This window comes from Microtus oregoni, unplaced genomic scaffold (genome assembly GCF_018167655.1).
Source record: "Microtus oregoni isolate MIOR12 unplaced genomic scaffold, Mior012 000027F_ref0000203, whole genome shotgun sequence".
Taxonomy (NCBI): domain Eukaryota; kingdom Metazoa; phylum Chordata; class Mammalia; order Rodentia; family Cricetidae; genus Microtus; species Microtus oregoni.
The window spans coordinates 8,131,356-8,159,306 of NW_024543086.1; positions in this window are offsets into that span (position 1 = coordinate 8,131,356).

Below are 27,951 nucleotides of genomic sequence, written 5' to 3' on the forward strand. Positions count from 1 at the left end.
TAAGGTGAGCATCCAAACTGCCTAGGCTCCCCCAAAGCCAGTACGTGCAGTAGGATCAAAAACCCACTGCGATTGTTCTTGAGTTCTAGCGGACAATGAGGAATACTGAGAACTCTAGTCTCAGGTTCTTGATCACTCAAACAGTATTGGATATGGATTCGATATAGTGCAGGGAGCCTAAAATCAAGTCAGATATTGGTTGGTTACTCTTGCAAGCTTTGTGCCACCATTGTCCTAGCACGCCTTGCACGTAGGACATCATTGTAGACAAAAGGGTTTTTAGCTGGATTGTGTTTATGTTTCTCCTTTGACGGTCTGCAGAGTAACTTCTTGTACCAAAGACACTACAACATAGGGGTGAAGGCTCGATGTAGGCACCAGCTATACTTGTCCAAGTTTAATGAATTGTGTAGGTTTTGTCTTCAGCAATGAGGGTCTTTCCAACAGGTTGTGGAGAGCAAATTATAGAGTTTCTCCTGTGGTAAATGATTGGTTTCTCTCCTTTTTTGGGGTTATCTAGTGATTGGCATAGTCGACCGGTAAGTTAGAATTAGCCAGACTAGCTCAATACAACGGAGCTAGTTTAATTGAAAAAACGGGGAAACTCACACAACCAGGGTCCAGCGAACACTGCACACACAGAGAAGACAAGGGAGCACCTTGATTCCCAGGTTATCTTCCCTGGCCCCAGGCGGCCACTCCCTAGCCAAATGTGATTGGCTGAACTTCCCCATCAATCTGCAGATTCCACCTCCCCTTCCCCACTCCCCCTTCCTTCATTTCTTCTTCCTCTTTCTCCCCTTCCTCTTTCTTCCCTTCCTTCATTCTCATCCTCTTCTTCCTTACCTCCCTCTCTTCCTTCCCACCTCTTCTTCTGTGTTTAATTTTAAAGTTAATTTTATAGCCTGGGTCAGAGAATTAGAATAATTCTATTTCTGTCTTATACTTTTCTTTTTATGAGCCATTTGTAGAAGAAATGATAAGTCATTGGATTTAAAGAATGGCTAAGTAAGATATTAATTATATTAAATTTTGTTTAAAAGTGTGTGTGTATGTGTAGGAAATAAAGTTCTGGATTTTTCTTTAGACAAAGAGATAATGAATATTCAGTCAAACTGGTTTCTAATAACTGCAGCATTCTGTCTTAAAACGAGTGTGGGGTTTGTTTGAGGGCCAGTGGGTAGAGACGTATTTTCAGCAAAGACATTAATTATGTAATTGGACATTTTTTTCCCCTAGCAGAATGCTACATGGGACATCTGTATATGCATTTTCATTAAACATTCTTTTCAATCAGATAGATGTAAAGATTCTTGTTTGGGTGAAGTCAGACATGTCAGGTCCTCAATCAGTTGGTAGCACATTGTAAAATCATACACTCCAAACAGAGCTAGTCTGTCAGGCTGGGACAATTCTGAATGAAGAAGATTTTCAAAAATTATGAGTGAGAGATATTTTAAATGTGTCCTTGACATCCACAGCCCTATTCAAAATACTTCCTCAGAGGCCCGTGTTTTAAAAATGTACTTGAAAATTAATGGAAGGAGGTGCAATTTGTCAGTCTTTGTCTTAGCCAGCGTCCCTGACAGCCATGGAGAATTTGCAGTGAGATGGCAGCCAGCCTCTCTAGCCGGGTGCAGTTCGGTGGTGCTGGAGAGATGGAGTGATCTCTTCAAAGGACAGCTGGAAAGGTCCTGGAGTGAGGCTGCAACCTAAGAGGCTCCAGTCTGAGCCCTGTTGATACCTGTTTGAGCCGGTGGCACACTGCAAACTCCATTAGTCCTTCGCTGGGAGGATTGTGTGATTTACTGCTTCCTCAAAGGAGCCATTTCACTCTTAGCCGCGTGTAGGGAACAGAAGCCATTTGTCCTGACCTCAACTCATAATAGGCAAGGCTGTGGCAAAGAGACAAAACCCTGGCTACTTATTTTAAATAAGTCCCTTAAAGGATGAAGAATGTCTCAGGCCTGGGGCTCTAAGTCAGCTTCTTCTAAATGCGAGGCAACCTCCTCTCATTCCTGTATCTGACCTGAGCGAACCTCCAGGGGCACCATTTAATTGGTGAACGGGCTTCTGAATGGATTCTAGCAAGCCCTGGGCTTTCATGTTTTTTTTTTTTTTTTTTTTTTTTCCTTGCTCCTGAGTGACTGATAAACGCTTGCCAGTTACCAAACTTAAAAATCACGGAGGGGAGGCTACTTATTGCTGAATGTTGAAAAGAACAGATTAGTTTGTTTTTAGGGTGGCGCTGCCTTCTGTTTGCATAAAGTCTCTGATCCTGTAAGGTGATTCAAAGCAAAATCCACAGTAGACAAACGCAGCAAGAACAAAGAGCGAAGGTTCTAAGAGAGGAGAGAAAGGCCTGTCTTTGACCACACTCTTCAGTGTCTGCCACTCGGCGTGAGAGAAGGAGGTGAAAGGCAGAAGAGACAGGAAACATTAGGTTGGAGGCAGCCAGGACAATGGGGTCCAGGGATAAAGGCCCGGGGGTGCGCAGACATAGTACTTAGAGCCCTCACAGAGGATTGGAGGCACCAGTGGCTGGGGTGTTCAGAGTAGAGTACTGCAGAAGAAAGCAATCAGAAATCAGCTTTTGAATACTTCATGCTTTTTAAAACTTATTTTACCAGGTTTAAAAAGACTAAATGCTTTCCCCTGGGATTTCCTATCCAGGGATTGGTAAACACAGGATTCAAATGAGGACCATCTTATCTCCGGGACACATTTTAGCCATGGGTGCTGTATCTACCGTGTTTCCCCGCGACATGGCTGTGTGTTCGCCTACAAATACCAAGCCTTCTTAGTACTTTTGATCCTCGGATGTACTTGTGACCACCAATCTTATACAGGAGAGACAGCTACCACCATTCCTATGTCCTTGCAAATAGTAACAGCACGGCGAAGGTGTCTTTACTCTTAATCTCATTATTTAGCTGGTCTTGCCAGCGATGTAATTGTCTCATTTGCTCCAGGCCTCCCTCTTCACTTGAAGTAAATATACTACTTTGGTGGCCTACAGTCCTTGGTCAAGAAGGTATAATGACAAGGCATTTTGTTATTTGACTTATACATTCTATCTGTAGCTCCTAGAATGAAAGAATAATAGAGACAATTAGTTTTGCTAAATGCATCTTGGAGCCATGTGTTAGCTTATCTATGGATTTTCTCCTTAGATGTTTAAATAGTCCCCCTGCAATTTAGGTTTCATCAAACAGAGAAGATCTGATTTAAGATAATTCTCTTGGTAAGAAAGCAATTGCTACTGCAATCTGCCATTCACCCAGATCCATTGATCCCAGGATAAACGTTCATTTATCAGAGAATTCAAAATAAAACACAACATATGCTATCATTTATAGCAAATCAATGAGGTAGGCTTCTATATTTTTTTCTAGAGGTTCCTCCCATTTAAGCACTGTCTCAATTACTTTGGTGAACGTTGCTGTAAAATAATAGTTTCGTCTACTTTTTATGATTATTTTTAATTCAAACCACAAGTTGGTTGGCATGCTTGAAAAATCAGCCTATTGCCTTAATCTCATTGTATTGTCATGTTTGTTTAAAGATTATCATTACTGGACATATAAAAATAGTCATTTTCATGAGCTGTCTCTGCCTTCAGAGCCATTCAGACTGTGTTATGTTAGCGTGGTACTTGGGAAGATTTCATGCACCTGCATGGTGACTTTGGCCTTGTGTGGTGACCCTCTGGTAGCAAGTACATAATCATCTTCTAAAAGCTATAGTGCAGGTTTGAAGGGTTGTGGCCAGGAAAGAATGCTTTCGTTAGACTTGTTTTTGGACTTTGCAATCTGTGCATGGGAAGAAAGATGACCATGAGATGATAATTAAATGATCTCTTTATTATTTCAGAAAGGAAAAAAGATTGCAATTCTGGCGATTTCAAAGACCCTGAATTGGAGATTAAAAAAAAAATACACCATAAAACACTTGTATGAGCACAGATTCTTTCATTTTTAAAATGTAGATTGTTTTTCTCTTGAATAATGAGTATCTTGTAGGACAAGAGGCTCTTGACTGAAGGTTGGCATTAAGCTGCTTGCTACCTCACAGCAGTAGAAGCAGATTGTACAATGGAGACCTTTGTTTAATCACTGAAGTTCAAAACCAAGGTTCTTCTCTGTGAGGGGTGTTTGGAGCCTCTAAACATTGCAACAGATGGGTATCTCAAATTTAAATTCTTTTGATAATGATTAAGGACCTTTTTTCTTTCTTTTTTTCTCTTTTACTTTTTTTTTCTGCTTAAAAAATGATGAAAATAAAATTTCCCTGAGAGTCTTTGAAGATGACAGGAGAAGATCTGTCAGGAAATTATAAATTTTTGGTGAGATTCCTTTTAAAGCAAGTATTTCTTCTTCTTCAATCTTCCACAGGCTCTGACTTTTCTGCATGTTCATCTAACACTAGAAAGAAACCACAGCTGTGAGTTAGGGAACATGTTTCATTTCTTGTAGTTCAATAAAACTGAAAGCCTCAAACATTTTTTTTTTAACTATCCATTGGGGGAAATATTTGATTCTAATAAAGTTGTTTTGTCTTTCTCTATTCGGTGGTGGCATGGGGTATGACCATCTCAAAGAGATAAAACTAGCAAAGCCCCTGCGGAGCGTGGAAACCTGCCTGCAGAGCGCTGTGCTCTTGTTTTCCCTGGGATGAGATTATACAGAGTCCTATAAACAACTATTATGCAGATATTTTGATAATCCTAAAAAAAAAAAACATTCTTGCTCCTTTCCAGAGGTAGTGATCCTTTTTATTTTATTTACTATTTGGGTCTCTGTGTGTGTTCTTAATGTGTAGGGGTCTGTATGGGCACAGAATTGCCACTGCATAAGTTTGGAGGGGAAATGACAACTTTCAGGAGTTGGTTTTTTCCTTCCATCATGGGTTCTAGGAATAGAGCTCAAGTCACAAGGTTTGCATTGCAAGAGCTCTTCTCTTCTATACCGTTTCTCTGGTCCCAGTGCGGGAACATTTTTAGGATGCTGGCAGTCATGTCCATAGCGGCCAGAGAAAGGCTCTCTTGAACACCTTCGCTTATGCTCAATGTGCTCCTTAGTACAAAGTGCATTATGGTCATAGAAAATGTGTTACTTTGGTAATACACCAATACGTTACTGATTTATTAGCCACGTATCTAATGAATTAATTCTATATTTTTATTGAATTCCCCAAAGCACGTTTTATGATATGCTTGATTAGTATCTAGATAACAACATTTTTTATTGTTGTTAAAATTATCAATAGTTATTGATCGGACTGGTGAGAGTGGCAGCATTGTGGAATAGCAAATTTGTACAAAGAATAAGTGGAACACAGAATCAGAGGTGTTTTTGAGACTCTGGAAGGGCTGCTTTCATTACCAGTTTGGATGGCATCCTGAATATGGATGACAAAAATCAATATTAAATGTCTTTTATTTAAATTAAAAAATATACATCACATCCAAATGCACCAGCTCCATGGTTGCAGGAGAACAATCTAAAAGTTGTTAATTCCACAGCATGAGGCCTGCATATGCAAAGCGAGATGAAATCGTCCTGACTCCAGATTGCCAGCTGCTTTTGCCTTCTGATACATGTAAAAGCTCAGTAAAATGAGCTGTGTGAGAAAAGAAATCAGTGGGTTTATATTATTATTGCTATTGGAACAAGCTTCATTACTATGTTTATATAAAACCCCTTCAGATGGCCATTGTTCGCCCTTTCCTCATTTTTATTTTATGCTACAAATTCCTTTGGAAGTTTTTTTTAAAAAATACATTACATTTAAAGATCTTATCATAAATCTACATATATTTAAATCTGTATTTGCATAACTAATGTGAAGCTAACATTTGTTAGAAACTTAAAATCTGAGGCTAGTGTCTTGTGGCAGCTAATTCCAGACGCTGTCAAATGCCAAAGGTGTTGTGGCCATCATGTCCCTTGTTCTTCTCCTTTGTTAAAGGAGAAGGGGCTGGATATGTCCCAGATTGTAGGAAATGAGGGAATGGGCGCTTGCTATTCATGGTGACTGGCTAATGCCCCTGTCCCCTAAATGCAGTCAATAGTAACCCCAGCTACTGGGATGCCTCCATTCTTTGCAGTCATTGGTTCTTTCTGCTGGCTGGTACCAGAGTCAAATCCTGAAATACGCATCTGATCATGGATTTTCATTGCCCTAAGCCTTTTAGCTAACCTGTTTTCATTTCCTCTGAGGTCCCACCTATCTGTCCTTCAGTTCTCACCTCAGGAGCTTAGCTATTCTATCATTTTTGGTTGTGAGCCTAGCTTTTAACAGCTGAGCCATCATCCCTGCTGCCCTTCATTATTCTTTCCATCATATTTTCTTAAACTTTGGTGCTTCCGTAATATAAAAAAAAATAGCCTCATATAAATTACTTATACACACATTGTTTCTTTGAGTATGTGTGTTGATCTGTGACTACATTTGTAGAAAACCAAAGACGGCCAGGCGGTGGTGGCACACGCCTTTAATCCCAACACTCGGGAGGCAGAGACAGGCGGATCTCTGGGAGTTCGAGGCCAGCCTGGTCTACAGAGCAAGTTCCAGGACAGTCAAAGCTACACTGAGAAACCCTCTCTTGAGGAAACAAGAAAAAAAAAAGGTGAAGTAAGCAGGGCCCATGTCCATTTTGTTTGCTATTATATCCCTACCATCCTGCATGGTATTTCACACCTAATAGGCATACACTCAGCATTTGCAGATATAATGAAAGAATCTGATGGCTTCATTCATATATTTTTTATTATAGTCATCTTAAGTGTCTTTCTCTTTGTTGTTCACCACTATATTTCCAGTATATACTGCCGTGTGCATAAGACCTTAATAATAATAAATATTTAGCAGAATGAATGACTGAATGGGGTTGTGTTTTCTCCAAGTTCAAGAAGCTCCTGAAAGGCAGATCTTTGGTAGGCACAAACATGAATATATGGATCCTTAAAATAAATTACGCGAGGTAATATACCTACAGTATGAAGTAAATATCTGAATACAAAACACAACAAAGTAAACTGTTCTGAAACTTAATGCACTCCCAGGATTTGAATCACGATGCCACACATGCCTGAGGGCTCACGGTGTTAGTTTTCATTCAGCTGTTTGTGACATGTTCCATGCTGTGGTTTAATAGATAAAAGGGCATCGTTGGCAAATGGCTTTCTCATTTGGACCCTGACTACAGATAAGGCCGGCTGGGAGCCCCTGAAAAGGCAACACAACCCTAGTGATTTCAGTAAGAGACAAATTAGAGTGCAAGGTGTTCAAATATGGTAGATCAGTTGGATAACAACCATCTTTGTAGGAAAACCGTTATAACTCAATACGGCTGAGTTTGGCAGCTACAGGTGTAATTAAATAAAATCAGCCACGATGGGAATCCGGCCTCAGTGTGACTAATCCATCAAGTCAGCGAAGAATGATTTGCTTGCTCCCTGAATTGCTGTGGGCAAAATTCTCCCCTTTTCTTTTTCACTTCTATTTCCGTTTATTCCAAATCAATCACCATCGGCAAAGCTTATACGGTGTCCTGCCCCTGTATTGGGTTGATACGATAGGAACTCAAGGGATGGTACAACAGCCTAGACATTGACATAGCTCTGATTAGCCCTAAAGAACCTGAATACAATTTTTGCCTCTTGATTTTTTTCCTTCTTTTTAAAGAAAAACTACATACCATAGAAATTTCAGATTGTGCAACTCCAGTAAAGACAAGTTTCCTTAATCTTTCACAAATGTTGCCCTACTGCCATTGTCTTTCTCTTTCTCCTGGAGCGTCATTTTAATCCCACAGGTCGCCTTGTTCTAACCCTTCTACAGTCAGTCTTTCAAACTTCATCATCAACAACCCTTCAAACACATGAACAAGACCGCTTGACGTTCTCGCATCCCCCTCCAGTGCTTTCCCGTTACATTCAGGAAAGAATCCATAGTTTCCAACAAGGCCTGTAAGTCTTTCCATCATTTGGTTAGTAATCTTCTCCGAGAGTTAACCTGCTACTCCTCCTCTTGCCTACAGCCTTCCAATCCCAGTTACCTTCCTGCTATTGGTTAGGTAAACTGAACTCTTTCCTTCCTGAGGACCCTGAAGCTCAGCTCTGTCTGCCCTGAAAGTTGCTTCTGTAGCTATGCATATGCTGGCATTCTTGACTTCCTTCCAATCTCACTCACCTACCCCATACAGTTCTACCTATCACAAGCATGTATCACTTCAGCAGATTTATGGTGCTCCATAGCCCTCATCCTTCCCTGATAGGACATGATGTAAATTTGTTTATTATTCTCACCCCACACAATTCTACAGTCCTCCTCCTCCAGTGTAGCCTTAGGACGGAGAGGCATTATTTGTCATCATGAGGACTGTACATCAGATCAGGTGTGTGTGCTCAAGAAGCATTTATTTCAACAAATCGATGTATTTATTTTAATAGACACTCTTTTTAAACCCAGTCTCCCGAAGTTTTGTGATTGTACTGCCTGACCACAGCTGCTTGTGTTGTTGTTCGTCCCCTTTTGTTATCTTCAGTTGAGAACTGAAAATATTTTCCTCTTTGGACATTGCATGATTATTGTTCTATGCTTGGGGATCCTCTGATTAAAGCCGCATTCATGAGAAATAATCAATACATACCCAATGTTTATGTTAAGCTTTTGTACCCTGTATGAAATGATTTCTTTAGAAAATTTGCTTCCTCTAATCTTTCCAATCTGCGGTAAGATTATCTGTGAGATTGCTACAAGATTTGCCCGTGGTCTCAGGGTATAGGGGTTTCAGCAGGAAAATTACACTAGAGTATTTTCGAAAAGTATGGCAGGATTAATTTGTTGTTGTTTTGTTTTGATCTCTAAGCAGCGAAGATGCGTGTTGACTTCTGCTGTGTGTGAGAGAGACCCAGAAATAATTCATGCTTTTAATGATAGAGTCTCTCACAGTTCTCCCTATGAATGTCCTGACAGGGAAGACAAAATTGCCTTTTTTTTTTATTTTTATTTCTGCCACTTAGAAATGCAGGACAAAGCAGCTGACAAATGTGATGTGGAACTTTCTGTCATACAAACAGATATTCTCTGTGTCAGCAAGGGTATGCCTATATGATCTGAGCAGCTTCCTTCTGGTTCCTCTAGAAATGGGTTCGTTCACCGAGGACAGTCTCTAGATTATTGATATAATCACAAATTGAAATGGGACCCTGAGCTCTCTGTTCACAGAAAAGCTTGCCTGGCTTTCTCTGTATTTGAAGTGATTAACGATGCTGAAGCATTGTGGGAAAAATGATATGTCTATAATTATAGGAAGCCACAGGAGGGAGAAGCCATTTCTGATACTGGTCTTTGAAGCCACCCAAGTTATTTGAGTCTGAGCCATTGCGGGGGTGGGGGATAGAAAGAAGAAAAATAAGAAAAATATTTTTTTTTTAAAAAAGAAAAAAAATCAGAGTGTAAGTAGGGGGAGCAGTTTTGGGGACACTATGGGTGAGATAGGTGTGTGAAAGAGATAAGCAAAATGTTTGGAGCAGGGGAGAGCTAACTTAAGACAGTGGGAGATATTAGCTCAGTTGTACAAGGGCTGTAAAGTCACAGAAACCATACCTGGGACAGACAGGTTACCTATCATTCTCTCCATTTTATCTCCCTTTCTAATGAATAATAAGGAAACAGTGTTTCTCATCTTTTTTTTTGTAATCACACAATGATACAGCCTTGCTAAAAAGAAAATTCTATGCAAGTACCGCAAGCAAAACTGTAAAATGTGACCCCCCCCCCCCCAACTTGGCCACCTTTGTCTCTGTGGTGTTGGCTAAAGTATAGAGCTTCTTATAGTTTTAAGGAGTTTCAGACACACAGGGTTTTTAAAGCCGCATTTAAGATGTGAGGATGCCTCTATTAATCTGGGTGTGGTCCCCTGCTCTGGGGACCTACGCTGCCATCTCAGCTGCCTGGAAACAGCTAGGCTGAAGGATGATCAAATGCAGTCTCGGCCCAAGGATGTGAATACCCGGTGACAGCCTAATACCGCTTGCAGCCGCTTGGTGCCGCTCTGGCTTTATGAACGACGCAGCCACCGGCAATTGCTGGGAACCTGCCTCCTCCTCAGCTGGCTTTCTGTGGTTTCAAAGACAGTCATTGTTTTGAAGAAGGTCATTTGGAGAGTTCGGTGGCGGGTGTGATTAGAATGTGTACAGCGAGTCACATTCCAGGTGCTTTGTGTGCTAACACTTAGGTGTTATTACCAGCATTAATTATCCAAGGGACATGTAGCAAGCACAGGTGGGCCCTTGTTGGTTCATTTAAAAGGCAAAGCTTTGCAGAATGCAAACCCCCAGGTAGTTACCCTGGCCTTGAAGTTTAATTTTGGGATAGCTTGAGCCCACTAGGCTTGGTCTATTCATAGATGGGATTTTATAAAAAGAAAGGTTCAATACTAATACTTCTCTAATAATAGGTCTCTCTCTCTCTCTCTCTCTCTCTCTCTCTCTCTCTCTCTCTCTCTCTCACACACACACACACACACACACACACACCCTAGTCAATAATAGTCAGAAAGAACCTTTGTTAAGAATGCAGTCTTTGCAAACAATAAATCCAGGTTTCATTTGTTTTGTTTTGCTCTCATTTTACTTCTTAGCATGCATAAATTTTTAGTCATTGATAAAAAGGGCATTTTTTCCTTCAAATAACACCATATCTTTCAAATGAGTTGCATTCAGTGTTGTAAACCACATTACCCCAAATGATAAATCTTTATCTTTTTCTCTACCTCCTTGCTCATCTGAAACCAAACGGGATTCCAGAAAAGAATCCGTGCATGGATTTTTACAGCTTGAATTCAACTTTCTGAAATGGAGGGCACTGCAGCATTTAGCTGAAGGTCCTTGTCTCTGTTTAATGGGAAAGCAGGAGGGGGGCTTGCCCACTTCTAAAGATACAATTGAGAGGAGTGCTTTTCTGACTCATTAATTGGGAAAGGCAAGAGGAGGCTGCCATTATGAACTGTCTTTGCAATTAATTACATGCAAAACTTTCATTTTTTCCCGCTGACACGTTTATAGAAATTGTATTACTTGTTTATACCGATAGACTTCTGCTGGCCTTCCCACAAGTCGACCTGGCCCTTGGCAAAGCTGAGATGCTTGCCAAAACTACCTTGCCTCCTTTCTGACACGGTTGCTTACCTTTCCTTTCTGTGAACGTATGCCTTCTCTTTTCCCCCTTAAATCTTAGTAGTTGTGAGTTTAATTATCTTTAATATTGGACTTGTCAGTTTTGGGCTGTATTTATATTTTGGATGCTGGAGAACTCCATCAGGAGAAAGATGCTACCATTTTCGCTTTTACTTTGTAAGTGCAGGCAACTTACGTATTTTTCTTGCACTAGACTGTCTAGAAACAAGAACTGTTTCATGCAGTAAATGAAGCATGGCGTATAAACTTGAAGTCTGGCACAATGAATGGAATACTCTAGTTTATTTGTTAAGAGTGTTTTCAGCATCTTCTTCTAGACAGTCGACTCTGAATCGTCAAGGAACTACTAGGGGATCTGTGTTTCCATAAATGCTTCATTAGATTCTTGTGCTCAGCAATGTATTAGTCTAAGGTGCTTGGTTTAAGGATGAAAACTTCCATGGCATAGCTGAGTAACTTGAGTTACAAACATCCATTGATTTGATTAGTCTCTCCCATTCCTCCTTTTGTTCATGCTTGAACATGTGCTTAAAGGCTTGCCAAGGTCAGGTTCAGGGATAGGGAGTGGATGCTCTGGTTAAAGTGAGATTACTTTTATTGAAAATCAAGAATGACCAGAGACATGAAATACACATTGTAAAGGAAATTAATTCAGTATTGGCTTGCTCCTGAGCCATCTTACTAGTCCAGATCATCGGGGAGATTTAAAAAAAAACCCACTAACCCAATGTCAGTCTGCTTAGCAAAGTTTGTTGGCCATTTGGAAAATTGAGCGATGAGGGTAGAGCTTCTTGCTCCCTCTTTGGCTTAGAGGTTGTCCCATGTACCTACTGCTTAGTCAGAACCTTTAAAGAAGTGATACAAGAAAGAATTGTGTCTTTTTTCATCTAGAAGTGTCATGATTAAAACTTACACAAGATATTAACAGTCATCTAATTCTAAAATTTATGGTCTACATACAAGGAATGTAGATCCCTAAGGCTCTATTCCAGATGAAACCCAGTACAAATCATAAGTCTAGAAAAGATTGCAAGAGAAACCCAAGATATTCAATTGGTCTCATGAGAGAGACTGCTGAAGGGATCCAGACCATTCCCAGATCCCTGTCACAGGCAGTAAAGGAGGGGTGTCTGATGTCTGTAATTTATTCACATGGAAAACTCTGGAATAAGAACTAGAAGTCCCATCTGAAGGCTATATGACAAAGCTAACTCCAGATTCTAGCTTTGTCGATTGTCCTTTAACCACACAGTTTTTCATCCATCCATCCATCCATCCATCCATCCACCCACCCATCCATGTGAGGTGGGGTCTCACTCCTGGGATTGGTTGATCCTCCTGCCTCTGCCTCTTGGGTTGTTGGGCTACAAGTGTATGCTACTGTGTCCTGCTCTCATAATTTTGTCAACCTCATTTTGCCACTTGTAAAGGTTGTTATCCAACAGTTACTCATGTACTTCAGATGTGCCCACTTCCAGGCTGGAAATAGGTATCAGTGAGAACCTCTATAGGTGGTTGTCAACTTTGGGACCTTGTAAAAAAATCTGTATGAGTGCATGCCTGTTGTTTACAGGACCCAGAAGATGGATACCCTGGAGAAGGAGGTACAGATGGTGGTAAGCTGTCATGTGGATAATGGGAACTAAACTCCCATCCTTTGGAAGAACAGCCAATGCTCAACCACTGAGCCATAGCTCCATCTCCTGCCTTCCACACTGATCTTTTAGTCTCAGGTGGTTTAAAAGACTTACTTGTTCTTTTGGTTCTGTGCAGTGATTTTGAAAATGCAATTCCTGGGCTTACTTCCTCAGTCCTTGCAGAATGTGTTAGGACTGGTAGTTCTTCTGTCTTTTGCAGATTTACTGAGTCATGTGTTTGTGTGGGTATATACATATGAGTGTAGGTGCCTGTGGTGGCCAGAAATTTTAAATCCCCTGGAGCTGGACTTACATGAACTGCCTGCCAGAGGTGCTGGTACCTGAACTCTGGTCCATTGGAGGAACAGTATGTGTTCTTAATTGCTAAATAATCTCTCTCCAGTCTCCTTGCTCCTGTAATTTGAGAACTTGGATTTTAAGGAAAGAAATCTTTTGTATTAATTTTAAGTGTATGTGCAGGTGCCTGAGTATATGTATATGTACCACATGCATGCAGAGGCCTAGGAAGGCCAGAAGACGGTATTGCATCACCTTTAGTTAGAATTACAGGGAGTGAACTGTCTATGGTTGCTAGGAGTTAAACCCAGGCCCTCTGTAGAAGCAGCATGCTCCTAACGCCATGTCATCGCTCTAGTCCTGGAAGCACTGGACTTTAAGAAAATACTGCTCATTGGAATAAAGCTTCAAAGAGTATCAATATGGACAAGTGGGTGGTCCTTAATGCAGTAGAATTCAGGGAGAACAGAAACAAAACAAAACAAAACAAAACAAAATAAAACAGGAGTGTGGCAGAAAAGGGACAAGACCCTCTCATAAGCAACTGTATCACAGTCACTTTGGTTGTTTTGTATAAAAACTTATAAATGTATTAGAAACATGAACTAAAGCTTGAATTTCATGGTGGTCCTCACTTGAAAGTACAGCAACTCATGATATCCTCGTTCCTTTGACATCTGTAAGGTAAAGTCAAGATAGAGGCAAGGCCCTTCATGCTGTGCCACAGGTGTTCTGTGAATGACTCCTTGGGCACCAGTCTCACTGAAGGACACATAGTTCTCACAGATTGTGGGTCAGGGAGGCACAAAGGCTATGTCTATTTTGCTCATGCTTATACCCTTGTAGCCGATAGAGATTCTGAGCTATATGTTGTTCTTCGTTATGTGAAAGAATAAACTCAATCGACGGATGCAAAACGAAGTGCAGTCAGTTGCGTATAGATATGCTAATTAGCATAGTTTCCCCGTGAGGAAAGACTTGCTGTTTGAGTTGAAGTTTAGACTTATATTGATAACTTTCAGAGACTTGTGAGTACTTGAATCACGAGAGAAATAGCACACTCTTACTAAAGCACAACGTAGTTAAATGAGAGGGGGTAGCTCAGAGTATGCAGGCGGGTAAGAGGCAGTTCTTCAGGCCTCCGTGGTAAGGGCTGAAGGTGTAGTTCAGAGGTAATGTGCTGGCCTGCCACGCACGGATTATAGTTTTGATTACGTCACAACAGTTAAAGAGCACAAACTTAGGAGACAGTCATCAGCTGGAAATGGTACCACACTAGATTCTGGGGTTCAGAGCAGATAATTTGGAAACCACATTTTCAAACAGTTTTGACATTGTTTGAGTTCTGTCTTCCATTTCTCTCGTCCCTCAGCCAACAAGTGTTGCTGAAAAAGAACGACAAAACTTACAATGAACGTCTGCATTGATCTCCATCCCTTCTCCCCTAGCTTGACCTCCTTTTCTGTAACTATTTCATCTCTTTTTGGGTTCTACTTTCACAGCAGCTACGTTAAACAACCTACCAGCTAATATTCTAACAGTGTCTTCGTACCATCCCATTTTACCTTGAGAAAGATTGACTACATGTCATTCCTGCCTTTGTGATTCTTAAAGACTTAGAGCAGGGAAAGAAGAGACAGGACATGAGCCATGAGAGGAGGAAAAATGGCTCTTTCCTTATTCAAAAAAAAAAATGTTTGAGCATTGGAGCTGAACAGCTAGAAGATTTTTAAAGGCCTTGATGGCCTTAGAATTGGATGAAGAAACATTCAGTGCTCTTTGATGTCAACTCCCTGTCCCCCACTGCCTGACCCAATACAACTTCCTACCCCAGCTTCTGTGATTTGAAGTTACTGTTGACACTGCCTTCTCCCCCCTATCCCTTCTTGCCTCATCCTTTTCATTTGTGGAAGCTTGGAGTTTCTCTTAACTTATTTCTGAGAAGTCTAGGCAAAGTGATCACTCCTTGTATCCACGATTCGATTTGACATACATACAACAGCTAATTTCATATTACTTTGTGGTAGCAATGAATTAGCTGAACCAGAGCTAATTTAATGTCGGGTAAATTTTGCATTGTTCTCCCAGCACAATTGGATTGCAAAGGTTCCATAAAAATAAGACAGTTCTTAAAATAATAATAAAAGTAAAATAATAGCTAATATTTACTGAAAACATCTACTATATGTCTTATTTAATCTATTCTTTATATGCACTCAATGAAAGAGATATTATTTCCACATCATAGGCTAGGAAATAGGCCTCAGAGAGATTAGTTTGCCTATGTTGATTTAGCTAAAAGATGCAGTTCAAAAGAGAATAAAACAATTAATTCCAAACAATTGTAGTTCCAAAAGAACTAGCTTTACATTTTAAGCAGAGTTAGGACAATGGCCATTATTTATAAATTTTTGTTGTTGAGACAGAGTCTCACTATACAGACCTGCTATGCTGGAACTTGTGATGTAGACCAGGCTGGCCTCGAACTCACAGAGATCCACTTGACTCTACCTCCCGAGTGGTGTGATTAAAACTCTGCCTGACTCAGTTCATTCTTATAATTTTTAAACGTTTAACAAAGTCCTAGTCACGGCTGGAAGGAAAAGCTCAGTTTGCAAAATTAGCCTTGCAAGGGAGTGGACTGGCATCAATCAGATCCTTTCAACTCGTGTTAAAAAAAGCTAGAGGTGGTGGCCCATGCATATAATCCTTGTGGTGGAGACAGAGACAGGTGATTTTTTAGCCTTCTCATTAGCTAGCACAGTCTACTTGGCCAATTCAAGACCAGTGAGACACCCTGTTTTCATACGAAGGTAGATAGCACTTGAGGAATGACAGCAACCCTTGAGATTGTACTCCAACCTCCATGTGCTCACTTGCAAGTGAACATGGACTTGCAAACATGTGCACATATGCACATACATGCACAGACCTTATACACACACAAGCGATAAAGTAGAAGGTGCTACAAAAATTTCAAAAATAAAGAGCGTGAAACAATATCTCACATGCATGCGTGCACGCACACGAGTTATTCAACAAATACTCAAAGGACATTTAGTTAAGAATCTAGCATATTCCACAAAAGCATTATTTAACAAATTTCCAAGGTGACTGAATTATATTGCTTCGCCTTGAGGGCTGAGTGTTGCTTTCTGCTTTCTTCCCACAGAACTGACTGCCCAACAGACACTTTGTTCCCTCTCATGTTGGAGGTCATCATGGTATAGAAATCCTGGTTCTAGAGATGACTACCCCAGTTCCTCTTCTCAGCCATTTACTTTTAAAATGAACCTATAAAGGATTCGTTTTAAGGTTTTCAAGCATTAGGGTTCTTAGGCTTTAACAACATGTATTTCAAGGAAAATTTTACTGAACTTCATGCTGTAGAGAAATGACTTGAAAGAGCCATGTCTCTCTCTCTCTCTAAAAGACTCTTTTTCTTTGGTCCAGGTGGATTTATAATTACCCTAATAAAAAAATGACAATTAAAATTTTTATTAGCATATATCAATTATACATAATAATGGCCTTACTTAATGACATCTTCCTACATGCTTTTAATGCATTTTGATAAAACTCACCCTTCCGTTATCCTCTCTTGTCCGTTCAAACTTCTGCCGGTCCCTTTCTTTTTCTAAAATAATCCCCATGTTACAGTCCTATCTCTTTGATTTTGGTGACCCAGGAAATTCCACTAGAGTTGCTTCCAGGAGCATGGATATCACCCTAGTGGTGACAACACCGAGAAAAACCTCAGTTCTGGCCTCTTTCCCCCACTGTAGACTTCTTGGCGTTTATAACAGTGAGACACACATTTCTTTGGAAGCTTCCTTTCTTTGCTAGTGTCCTTTTCTCACAATGGGTATTTTCCCAGAAGCTTTGATGGAGAACACCACGATCAGGAAGACTGAAACACAAGGCTATGAGGTACAGTGCGTGTTTATTCATTAATTCATTACCACAGTGATACTGGGTTTTTCAGTTGCTTCCTCTTTAACATGGGATGATATATGTGAAATAAACCAGACTCAAAAAAGAAATATCCCAGCTTTTACTCATTCATGGACCCTAGATTTCTTTTAGGCAATAGAACCCCCCCCCCCCCCCCCCCATATACACCAAAAGTAGAACTGAAACTGCCTGGGGAAATGCAAAGGAATAGTAGGAGAGGAGCAAGAATGAAAGGGAAGGGTAGGGTATGTGTGAATAGGTCAAAGTATGCGGTATTCTTGTATGAAAATGTCTTTATGAAACCCATTACTATGCATATGGATATACGCCAATAAAATTATACATTAAAAACACATAGACACCGAGGATCATAAAACATTATAGCCCTTCTTCCATTTGCAGTGGGGTTACCTTGCAATAAGCTCCTTGTAAAATAAAATGTGGTGAGCTGAAAATACATTTGATCTGATTAATATACCTAACCTCTGTGCAGCCTAGCAACATAGCGCACTGGAGAGCATTGGCTATCATTCCTGGTGAGGGTGTCACTCTCTGGGAGCTGGGGGCTCCCTGCGGCTTTCCATTGTGATACCAAGTTGTGTGGGGCCTCTCCAAAGACAGTCGCTGTAAAATAGCACCATCGTTTGTGCCGAGTATGTGCACACATTTCCAGTATCTGTTTGGGGTACTTGAAAAGATCACATGCCATGCTAAGTTAAAGAAAGACTACAGAATTTGACAGATATTTGGTCATTGTTCCTAGACGTTTTGCCACATGATGTGAAACAGGTCAGGTCACTCTGAATGAAATACTCTAATCGTATCTTTGGGAGAGGACCAGAGGTGTAGCTTGATGGTAGGCACTTGTCAAGTATATGTAAAACCCTGAATTTGAGCCCAGGAACCATGAAGAGTAAGGAAACGAGTCACCTGTGTGTAGCTAATTGACCCCATAGTAGGGCTGATTTAGAAAAGGGCCTTCTACAAGGCAGAGTTCTGTGTGCTTGGGCTGAAGAGGTGACAAATGCACTCCTGCGGGCTGATGAGAGGCGTGATGGTGGCGCGCACTTGAGCCGGGCATAATATTGCTTCCAACTGTAGCATGCCCCATTTCCGACAACTCAAAGGGGCTCGTAATGAGCTCGAGAAGACTGTTAGCAGCCGCAAAGTGTGGATCCCGCGAGGATAATGACACAGTGGTGAAGCTGCATGGGACACATTTAAATACAATTATTTCAAGGACTCTGAGAGCATTGGAGAAAGATGGATTAGATTCAGGTCTGGTGGCAGACACTGACAATACCAGCCCCTAAGAGGAAGGGGCAGGAGGGCCATGAGTTCAAGGTCTTCCTCAGTTATATAGTGAATTAACTCAGTAGACCCTGGTCCAAGGAATTAATTATGTTACCAACCAACCCAATGGGAAAGAAGATACATGGGTACTAAGATATTTTATTTGACTTTAATATACCATAATGTAAAATCAGCTCTTTTTGCCTCTAAGTGAACATTTATCAGTGGATGCTGACATGTTAAGTCATTTGAGACTTTTCTTAAGGATACTTTAGGGGAATTGTGCTTTGGACCACCATCAAATCTGTTGTATGTAGTTAAGGGGTCTTAAAAGCTAGCCACAGGAAGAGCAGTGGCACAGTAAACAAGTTAGCCTGGCATTTTTATGTAGTTCATGCATATCTTTTGTTCTTATGAGAACAATTCAAGATTATCTCATTCTATTGATCTTTAAGCTGCCAAATTATAACTTCCTTGATAAACTAAGGAAGATAAAAAAATGCCCCAAATATAAACACCTGCACAAGTCCTGGAAATCCCATCATGCTGCTTAAAGAACAGCAAAAACTCACCAACTCTCTAAATTCTGTGTTGTTTCATCTTTTGGTAGAATTTAAAAAAAAATTGTGTGTGCGTATGTGTTTATATGTTTGTATGTGTGCATGTGTGTGTGTTTGTGAGCATGTGTGTGTGTGTGTGTGTGTGTGTGTAGTGCACTAGAATTCAGATGCTCTCATAGGCCAGAAGTTTAAAACCAAGCTTTCACCTTTACAAGAGTGTTATAATGTTCTTGTCCATGAGCCATCTCCTCAGTCCTAAAGGGAAAGTGGAGGGCCTTGATGTGGATGCTGTGAACCCACCCCCCAAAGGAAAGAAATGTGTACAGTTTTGGCTGAGGCATTTCCCCAGTCTCTGGCTAACTTTTATTCATAATTCACTTTTGTTTAGAGAATTATATGTACCAGGTAGTCTTAGAAACCCTTTGGTTATGTATCTGATCAAATTACACAGTAAATTTCGTATATAGATAATATTATTTATTTGAAAGAAGAACCACTGAGTCCCAGAGAGTTTGAGCATTTTCTGTGGTTCACAGCCACAATGTAGTAGAGTCAGAATTTGAACTCAGAGCCTAATTTAAAAAGCTCAGTCCTTAACCACAATTGTATACTTCTGTACCACACAGACCATGCCACTTTTGCTTGCTTAACAGAAACACAACTTCTTTTAAAAACTATAGCAGAAATACATGCTAAATATTTATAAGTAATGAATATCTTAAAATTTTTAACCTCAAAGAATTGTGAAATTGTCCATTGTCAAATTAGCAAACACATTAATAATTAATGTCTCTATTTCACTTTTCAATATCTATAAATAGTTATTAAAACTTTACTACATCTGATTATGCAGATACAGATATGAAATTCGTATTAACGATACCACAGTAAAGTATTTTACAGCTTGTGTTTAATTTTGACATACATGTCTTTCTATGAGAAGTCATGCAGTTCTGCTTCGAGTTCTTGGTTTCACAGATGGGTTTACCAATATTTGTGTGGCTCACTACGGTTTACAGAGATTCACCTTGGAATCATGGAGAAATAAGCGGCACAAACTCAACCACAGCAGTCCTCCCCACCTTGGAAATGTAATTTATTTTTTCAAGTCAGCCTTAAAATCTTGTCATTGTTCTTAGTGTCCTTCATCCTCTAACACGCGACACTAATCTATGGTTCAGACTTATGGACTTTTTAAAGTCAAGGCAGACACCGGCCATTTCTCCCCATCATACCATCATCCCAGGCTCTCATCCTTCCTGAGTTATTGCGATCGCAGCTTATAGTGCTTATTGGTAGAAGCCAAGAATGATATTTAAACATTTAAGTCAGATAAATTATGCTCTTTGACACTCCTCTTCTATTCTCTCTTCATATTTCCCTCATTATCACTCACCTTAAAACATTTGCTATTCCTTGAACAAATGCATTTCCCCCTTAGGTTCTATGAATTTTTGTTTCTCACCGACTAGGAGCCTTTGCTCACACCTGTAACCTCTTTACATTCCTAACTCAGGTCTTCCCTTCTCCTTTAGCTGCTGGAGTTTATTTGCTAAATGGGTGTTGGACAAATATGCCAAAGAAATACCTCTGGAGAGTGAATATCGAGAAGTGAGGGTGCTGACTTTTGCACGCGAATGAAATGATCTTTCTCTTTGAATTCTGTGCTTCCACTCCCCCCCGCCCCCGCCCCCCGCCTTGCTTGTTTGATTGCAACAGTCTCCTGCCCCTCTTCAACAGCCCTCTGTGCGCCTGTCTTCTGTTTGACTCGGGAAGGCTGGCTAGCTTTCTCTCCCTTGTGGGAGCTCGGCAGGCAAAATAGACTCTTGGCAGCTGGTCGGATCCCAGTGGGCCACTTTACAAGGCAGTGATGTCAAGAGTGACCTTGGAGTACGACTGAGTTGTCATTAAACAATTTAATAGATGAAAGAATTGTCCTCTTCACACTTTGGGCGCATTTATTCTCTCCAAATATCTGGCACCGAGTTATAAACATTCACACTGTAAAGGGAAGATATTTTTAAAATTATATTTATCATCTTAGTTTACTATCTTCAGAACATATATAGAAATGGGGGCAGATCAACACAGGGCAAAGAAGAGCGAAGCTACTCTGGTTGTCTGTGCTTTAACGATAACATGGGAGCTGCAAATGGTTGTTGAATCTAGAGTTTTCGTCATGCTGTAGAACTGCCAGGCATGCTCCTTCTCACACTCCCTTCAGAAAATCAGATGATTACTGTTTGTGAGTTGTATGATGTACATCACTAGAGTACCAGTGATGGGGCCTCATACTTAGGTATTAAAATGGTGAAGGTGTTTACATAGTAAAACTCATTGATTTATCCTTAAATTTTCTACAGACAGGAAGCCTGAAGAAGTTGAATGGTTGATTGCAAGGTCACACAACTAGTAAATGACCCAGGTGGGTCCTCTGACTCCCCAGACAGTGCTCAGCACTATCCACAGAAGAGTGTCTGTAAACACAGTCCCGTGCTAGATGAAGGTCTACCTGCTAGAGAGCTCCTGTCCCTTCCGATTGTCCTGACACCCCACAGTTTATTTAGATGACACGATTTGGCCTCATATTTCTTCGGGAGCTAGCAAGGTAAGGATCACCCTATTAGAGCGCTTAATTCCCAGCTAATGATCCCTCTTTCCATCTGAAGTCTTTACGTTCCGGCCTTTTCAAAGGGAACTTGGTGCTGCTATCCTTTTCTGCCTGCCGCATGATGTGCACATCAGTGCCTCCCGCAGCCTTCCACTTTTTAATTGCCTCTCCTTCCTAATGAAGGCTGTATCAGCTCCAGTGCTAATTGAACTTCGTCCTTCATTCAGACTGTGTTATTAAACAAATAGTCACAGTGTTTGGTCTCACTTTAATGGGAGCATTGATGTTTGCTTAACATCAAAAACTTATTAGCAATCCATTGCAAAGGCAATTAATGGAGGACATGTGGGTAAGGAAATTGAACTAGTCTGCCGCACAGGACAAAGAACAACAGAGACACCCTGGCTTTCCACGGTTTAACCGTCTGTATCCTGGAAGTCTCACGCTGACTGTTAAATTCTGGACTTTTAATCGGAATCAATGAAGTTATCACTTGTGTGAAGATTCATGTCTGTGTCTGTCCAGCAAAGGCTTGCTCCTCTCACTTGTCTCCAATCACAAACTTCCCTATCTCTATAAATCTTGTTCCCCAACTCTTTTAGCTAATAAACTTGTGTTTGCCATTGTGCAAATAAAATGCCAGGCTGAAAACAAGGATACAATATCATGAAGATTATCACATCCAGAGGTAAGTGCAGATACGAGTTTGCCTTGTGGGGCTCTAGGAATGGTTCAGCAGCTAGTGCTCTTGCAGAAGACCCAGGTTTGGTTCCCAGCACCCACATTTTAGCTTACAACTGCCTATAACTCCAGTTACAGGAGATCTGACATCTTTTCCTGACACCCATAGGCACTACCTTCATGCGGTACACCTATATACAATCAGGCACACACACGTTAAATAAAAAAATATTAAAAAATGTCTCGTGTTCTTATGTGCTCTATTATAACAAAGATATCTGTCAGCACAAAATTGGTATTGGCCAACTGATTGTTTATTTCTTAATTGGTGATTTGTCCTTGGAATCTTTCCTGAGTGATAAACTGAGACACAGTCACCATATTGAACAAAGTGGACTTATCTCCAGATATGGGCCAGGGGCAGTTGATTTAATCATTTGTTAGAAGGTTTTATACAGCTGCCTCTGACTTCACTGCTTGCATGGCCCCAGGTGGGCATTAGTATTTGTTAAGTAACATTAATACTAAGAAAGTCACTTGGCTGATGGCTCATTGTAAAATCATGTCTTCACTTGTGTAAGCATGTACTCTTCTTGGTGTTACTGGAGTACAGCGTCATAGCCTCTGTAACTCTTTCTGGAAATCAAATTAGAATTATGCAACTAAAATAAGGAATTGGGAGAAAGCCAATCAAGAAATGTTGGTAGGGTTGTGGATTTTTTTCTACTTCTGAACCCCTGAGAAAAGAATGATATCTAGGTTTAAAAGACAAACCGCCTTTGAAACTATGAACCTCAAGGGACTTGGCAAATGAGTAACGTCAAGAAGACCAAATTCTTCTTCTTCTTTCTTCTACTCCTCTTCTTTTGGAACATCCCATGTTAAATATATAGGAGAGAACAGCCAATACTGGGTTACTTCATTTATTTCAGGGACCTTGGATGTGACTGAGAAACTCCCATCTGTGTTAATATGAGTCGTGCATGGCTAGTCCCTGGGCAATGTTTAGTGAATAGATGGTGTGGCTGCCTAGCAGAGACCCTGTCCGATAGCACTATTGTGGGAGAGACTGTATGCATGTGTACTCTGGTTTACTTAGGATTATCATGCATAAACTGTTAGTAATAGGTTTAAAGGATTAGCATGGGCCAGCTTTCCATGTGATTGCTCTTTATATAAAAAAGTTAAATGGTACTTCTAATGCCGTCATAAAAGTAAAGCTAGAGGATTATCGATTTTTGAAGGCTTTTACGAGATAGTTTGATAAGCGACTCTCTCAAGTTTTTAGTACTTGGCCCGGTTTGTTGTTTACCTTGCTCAGGCAATTTGGTGTAATTAATTTTAATAGCTGTATTTACTTCTAGAGTTGGTACCACAGTGGAGCGATATCTCTAACCCAGACCTCAAATTCTTCTTTGAATTAAAAACACACAATTATTTCAAACGAGAATCTTGTTTGTAAAAATTAAATGAAAACAGTGAATGCAAAATCTCTAACATGTTTACCACGCGATGAAGTAGGAATGTAGGGTAGCGTTGGTAAGAAAGAAGAAAAGCAACTAATGAGGTTGGTGATGAAAATTGCCTGTGTATTTTAGTAAAGAATAAATAAAACTTGCATAAATGAAAGCTTGAAGCTGTGATTTTTGATGCTTCCCTAATTCTGTGAGTTGGTATTTATTTAACCAAGATTTCCTGGGGGGAAAAAGTTGTTGACCATGCTATATGACGAACATAACCATTCAGAGATTACATGCCACTTTGTAGATGTCTAAGATGAAAGTGGAGGAAATAAAAAAACAAAACAAAACACAAGTTCCTATAGGAGCAGAAATGACTCAAAGTCAGATGCATCACCAAAGCCTACCTTAGCATGAAGAACAGCTCACAGAGCTGGGAACCTGGAGCTCACTGCACAACCAGCATGCAGCTTAACAGCGGGGAAAGTGTCCTTTCCAGGTGTCTCAGTTGGTCCAAGCCTCTTTCAGGCAGCTTGGCTGGTCTCTGCTTGGTGCCGACAGTAGGTCTGATCTCAGAATCTTCTTTGTGGATTGCCTTGTCTGGAGGGTGATGTCCAGCAATCTTTATAGTTTACTTTTGGAAGAGACATGCCTGGTGAATCTTGTCAGTTTCAGGGACTTCCTTCATGTGGGATTTCTCTCTGTATGCTGTGATCACTGTTAATGAATAAAGAATTGCTTTGAGCCTATAGCAGAGCAGGGCGGGGCAGAGCAGAGCTAGACGGGGAGGACTGGACTGAATGCTGGGAGAAAGAAGGGCGGAGTTGGAAAGAAGCCATGAAACTGCTGCCAGAGACAGACGGTAAGCTACAGCCACGTGGTGATACACAGATTAATGGAGATAGATTAAATTAATATGTAAGAGTTAGCCAATAAGATGCTTGAGCTAATGGGTCAAGCAGTGATTTAATTAAAAAAAAAACACAAGTTCTTTAGCAATGTCAGCATGTGGCATTCAATCCCTCAGGACACCATGTTCTCATTTGTCGTATCACTAGTGCAGATATACAATGAAAAATAAGAATGAATCATAGAATTTTATTTTTAATTTACAAAATTATTTTTCTTAAACATTTTGAAATTGGTGTTAATATAAATCTTTTTGGGAAGAATTGTAAATGAAAATAACATAGAGGTATGTGAATGGCAGATGCCTGTAATCTCAGCATTTGGGAAACCGAGCCAGGTGGACCAGGAGTTCAATGTCAGTCTGGATTACACAGCTAGAATTTGTTTCCAAAAATAAAAGGTAAGAAGAATCAGCAAGTACTTCATTGAGAGATGTTATCAAAATGTTAAATTGTTATATTTTTGTCTCAGATTTTTATTCTCCAGTTTCAGTACATATTTGTATTTATTTTTGCTGTTATAATACAATGACATTGTAATAAACTCTTCTGTGTATTCATTTGTATATGGTTTTATTTTCTTAGGTTTAATTCAAATTACTTTTAATTTCTTGGAAGTTTAGATGTTATGTGAAGCCTGAGAGAGGAATTAGTGCCACTGAACATGCTCATTAGAGAACAGGAACTCGTTCTCTCCAAAAATCCTCCTCCCTTCCAGTACTGGACCCCGAATTTATGGAGATGGTTCAGGACTGTGTCTGGATAGATTACAATTCTGACGCCCCCCCATTGATATTAGAGTTTATAAGATGCAGAGTTAGGAAATGCTTGCACGTAAGCTACTCCTAAAAGTGTATAGAAAATGAAAGATTGCTTGAAATTATTATGGTGGTATAAGTATTTTGATCTATAAGTTTGATTTTTTCCCCCGTGGGGGAAAACACGAATCGGAATATCTAGAGTATTCTTTCTTTAAAGGAGAAGACAGGTTCAATAATGGGGACTCACAAATGGAAGAATAAAGGAAATACATAGTTTTGCTTTTGCAAACATACTGAAGTGGAAAATAGAAAAGCCAAAATCAACAATAGCAACAACAAAAAAATACCACATCCATTTGGACTAAAATACATGTATATATAACACAACTTTCCAAGCATAAAACGAAAAGTCTAGCCAAGGGAATGAAAGAAATACCTTTTAAAAAACTGCTGAAATAGGCCTGTTGTTGAAATAGTTTTATTTCCCCTTTAGAAGATCTATTTACTGCAATTCTGGGAGCGAGAAGGACTATTTTGAATAAAGAATAGAGCCATTTAAGATGTTGTGCACAGTGCCAGAATTTATGAAGACCAGCTCGAATTAAAACTAAATGTCATCCAGCAAATAGAAGCCAACAGAAATGTACATTTCATTTATTGTATTGGGAGTTGGGGAGGGCAGCAGGGATGGGCTTACACTAAACAGAACTCTTTTATATGGCACAGAGTTTTATATGAAGAATGTACACTTTTCAAAGTCATGCCTTCAATACAAGTTGTTCAGTTTAATTCACTAGCTGCCAAAAGTTGAAATCCTGCCTCCTCCTTTGACACACTGCGAGATGAAATCCATTCATTCTTTCATCAAATTTGTAGTCACCACCTCTATTTTTCTGGGTGTTATTAACTTCACTAATAGGGTCATTGGCAAGACGGGATTCTCATCTTTGGGTGTTTCTAGAAATGGGATAGATAACATATAATAAGAAGAGGGTATGCTGTGGTTAGTTTTAAATGTCACCTTGATACAATCTAGAATTACCTGGGGAAAGAGTCTCAATGAGAGATTGTCTAGATGAAGTTAGCCTGTGGCTTGTGTGGTGGGGACTTGTCTTAGCTGCACTGGTTACTAATCATGGGAAGACGCATCCGCTGGGGGTGCCATCACTCCCTCGATGGATACAGGTTCGGAGCTGTGTAAAGGGAGAGAAGAGACTGGGCACAAGTGAGAGCCCATCTGGCTGCTCTTGTGCTGTGATCACCTCCTCTTCCTTGACTTCTCTGTAGTGATAGACTACAAGCTGGATTGTGAGCTAAAAAGGAACCCTTCCTTCCCAAGTAATTCGTATTTTGTAAGGTGTTTTATGATAGCAGTAGAAATGAAACCCGAACAGGATACATTTTCTACTAATAGTTAAGGAGGATGATTGGGGAATCCTGGTTTGGTGGTCAGGGAAGACCTCTGTGTCTCACGTGAGGGTTTTCCAAGACAAGTTCGTTGGTCTACTCATTCCCCCTGCATTTAGGTTATGATTGTCATGTAAAAGCTTTCTCTAATGGTTGGCATTGACTGCAAAACTACAACTGAAAAAAAAATACAGTTTTCTTTTGAGACTGGATAATGCAAGTTTTATAAACCAGAGACTCAGGTGCACTGCCATTTTCTCAGCTCTGAGAAAATCATAAATTATTCTTTATTAGCAGGAATTACTACAGCTCTATATATTCATGATTGTTACACAGGAGATCCTTTTCTTTCCTAAACATCAAGTAGCTGCCAGTTTTAATTTTCTTTTCAAATTTACACATTAAAAACATTGTTTTAGCTGTTGAACAAAACTGTCTCTTATATCCAAGGGACAGAGCCAGGGTATGAAATGCACGTTTTGGTTTGATTTCTTCCCCTCCAGCCTGGCTCTCCGGTGAAAACCAGCCTTGTATTTATAATTAGAAGACTGGTGTTCAATATTAATAATGAATGCAAAAATCGAATTACAGTTTTTTCTCTTTAGCAACTTCATGCCTGGAAGTTGTATGTTTAAGAGTTTGGGGTGAGGATGGCCTCTTTTCTGGTCATGTAGTTCCTTGGGACACTAGGGATCTCAAGGACCAGAAAGATGGCAGAAAGCAAAGTACTTATTCAGTGCTTGCCATATGTTAGATGTGTGGTGCTGGGCATGGCAGAAGGAGCAGACAAAACCCAGTTACCCTAGGGACCACTCTCCTCTAGATTGTGTTCTAAGTGTGTGGAATAGACAGCAGACACATGAATTGCTAGTACATGCTGGTGGAGTAGAATTTATTGGGAAGGGATAAAGAGATAGGTTGGCTGCGAGGTTTGCAAATTTTGAAAAGAGAAAACTTGGAAAGGTCTTGGTGGGTTGCTAATGTGTCTATGAGAAGCAAGTGAGGCAGCATACTAATGTGAATATACCTGCAGTGATGAGAACAGGAAGGGCAAGCGCAGTGAAGCAAGGGCATGCCTACCAAGGCAGCAGTGACACCATTGAGCCTAGAAAGCAGAAAGCAGGAAGGGACGGGAATGGGCTCAGAAAACTTGGTGTGTGTTGTGTATATGGATC